This window comes from Sinocyclocheilus anshuiensis, unplaced genomic scaffold (genome assembly GCF_001515605.1).
Source record: "Sinocyclocheilus anshuiensis isolate Anshui unplaced genomic scaffold, SAMN03320099.WGS_v1.1 scaffold1067, whole genome shotgun sequence".
In the NCBI taxonomy this organism is placed as follows: Eukaryota; Metazoa; Chordata; class Actinopteri; order Cypriniformes; family Cyprinidae; genus Sinocyclocheilus; species Sinocyclocheilus anshuiensis.
Genome location: NW_015547739.1, coordinates 455,944 through 458,145, shown reverse-complemented (window position 1 = coordinate 458,145; position 2,202 = coordinate 455,944).

Here is a 2,202-nt window from a genome sequence, read left to right as displayed (position 1 = left end):
TGTATATATATATATATGTGTGTGTGTGTGTGTGTGTGTGTGTGTGTGTGTGTGTGTACACATTCTTAAATCAAAATCTTGTTTTCTGAGAAACTAATCAAAAAGAGTTTATGCAAAATATTGGCCAGCTGGGTCAGAAATATAAAATTATTTTTCTCTTTGAATTAAGGGAATGTTTTAAGAATGTAATAATTATATATTTCTGACCACACTGGCAGATACTTATTCTTGTTTTAAGCAAAAAAAAAAAGCAAAGTTTAAACTCACTTTATTAAGCAAGATTAATATCTTAAGTCATTTTCCTAGTAAACGTATCTTGTGTGTGTGTGTGTGTGTTTAGTTATAACGTGACCTGTGATTTGTGACAACAAGAATATTTAGCATCTGAAAGAAAGAAATAAAGAGAAAGAAAAACAAAGAAAACGAGAAAGGCAGGAGAGTTTCAGCCCTTAATCAGACACATTTTTATAGCCTCATTTGTCATTTCTTTCAGATGAACTCATCTGAACCTCAGTTATTGTGGCTGTTTCTGTGTCACCATCAGATCTTTCACAATAAGCTTCACAAACACATTAAATCCATCACTAATAACTACAGATTAACCATAACCCATAAAAGAGAACATAAAAACTATTAACTTCACTCATGACTCATGTTTTCATATCACAGACGTCCTCAGATGTCCTCGAACAAGGGTTTCATCACATCAAACTAGAGAGAGCTGTGTGTGTTTCAGGTGTTTGTGAGTAAACACACACACACACACACACACACACTCACACACTAGTAATAAGTTAGTGCTGACAGACGTGTTTAGCAAACAGCCGGAGCGCGACAGGTGCTGAGCAACAAGAGTGTGTCAGAACGACGGGACGCTGACGACAGATTCACTTTGAGTGCTGATCATCTACAAGGGTCAGAGGTCATGAGGCGGAAGTGACCTCACACACACACACACATTTACGTACATATATATATATATATATATATACACACTTGTAGCCGTGAGATATGGCTGTATATCGGCACGGCTGTGATTCGGCTGCAGGTAATCATATCAGTGCCGATATACAGTCATATCGCACGGCTACGAGTGTGATATTGCGTTTATACAACAGTTTGACGGCACGAGCGTGTAAATACATAAGAAAAACATCAACGGAGTGTCTTTAAAAACCCTCTTTTGTGCGGAACTACTTCCTTCCTCCACAGATTCAAATCTCAGTTGGACAGTTTAACAACTGAGCTCAAGATCCGTTACCAATTCAGAAACGTTACTTTAGAACTTTAGTAACGAAGGAAAGTTGCTTCATTGAAAGCTTATTGCATCACTGTATTAAAAGCTCACTGTATTACAGTGGTGTGAAAAAGTGTTGGCCCCCTTATCTGATACAGCATTCATTCTTCAGCTCAATCTCATATTCACAATAAAACATTAGTTTGAATGTCCGCTAAGGAAAGCGATATCTTTGTCGTACTATCTTTCATCTGTTGAGGGTGATTTCCGATGACAGTGCTGCTCAGTGCATTTGTTAACTGCATCTTACAAAAGCTGTTATTAAAAGTAAAAATAACTTCCTTGTTTACAACCCTGTTTCAGTCTCTTTCAATATAAAAGTCTTTACTGCGGACTCACTCAGAAAAACTCTTGTCGCCATCTAACGGCGGAATAATGTCACTAAAATCACCATCACACACAATACTAAATACTGCTATTATTTATATAAAATATTATTTATTGAACAATAATATTTAATAGTAACAATATTTTGGATCCGTGCAGCTCTTAAAATGACAGCAGTCTGTTAAACCTGCTTCTATCTGTGTGCTTAAAGGGATAGTTCACCCAAAAATGAAAATTAGCCTATTATTTACTCACCCTCAAGGCATCCTAGGCGTACAGTATATGACTTCCTTCTTTCAGATGAATGCAATCGAAGTTATATTAAAATTTTACTTTGATCTTCCAAGCTGTTTAATGGCAGTCAGCGGGTGTTGCAGTTCATCAGTCCAAAAGAAGTGAAATAAAGCGCATCCAGCCATAATAAAAATTGCCTCACACGGCTCTGGGGGTGAACAAAGGCCTCCTGTAGTGAATCAATGCGATTTTGTAAGAAAAATATCCATGCGAATGCGGATGCGCTTTATTTAACTTCTTTTGGACTGATGAACTGCAACACCCGCTGACTGCCATTAAACAGC